Raw genomic sequence first — 486 nt, 5'->3', positions numbered from 1 at the left:
TCGAGTGGAAGAGGTGAGGCTGCCTCCTAAGAAGTCAGGGAGCTTACGTCAAACGCGCCATGCAGCATACACCTGCCTTCCCTGGGCGGGCTGGGCAGCCCCTCAGCTGTGACTCCGGTTCCTCAGGGTTGCAGAGGCAGAGTGGCAGACCTTTTATGAGACCCAGAAGTGGATTACATGTGAACACGGGTTTGCTAAAATCACAAGGGGTCCAAAGTAATAAAAAAACACATGTTGGCTGCTTATTATTATACAAACATTTAATGAGTTGAGCTTGGTCCTTCCCTCCCCCGCCCTCCATGAAGAAATAAGGTTTCTCCTCATCTAAACGCTAGACTTCTAGGGTAACTACAATTTTCTGTTTCTAGGCTGCTACTTGCCCACAGTTCCTAAGTTACACATGACATTACCATACATGTTACTAAAATTTGTTACTGGCCTAAGTAATTTTTAGTGAACTGACTTCATGAAGAAATAATAAGGGGG

Source organism: Mustela lutreola, chromosome 13, assembly GCF_030435805.1.
Source record: "Mustela lutreola isolate mMusLut2 chromosome 13, mMusLut2.pri, whole genome shotgun sequence".
NCBI lineage: Eukaryota > Metazoa > Chordata > Mammalia > Carnivora > Mustelidae > Mustela > Mustela lutreola.
The sequence above is the reverse complement of the archived record's forward strand: the minus strand, read 5'-3'. Positions refer to the sequence as shown.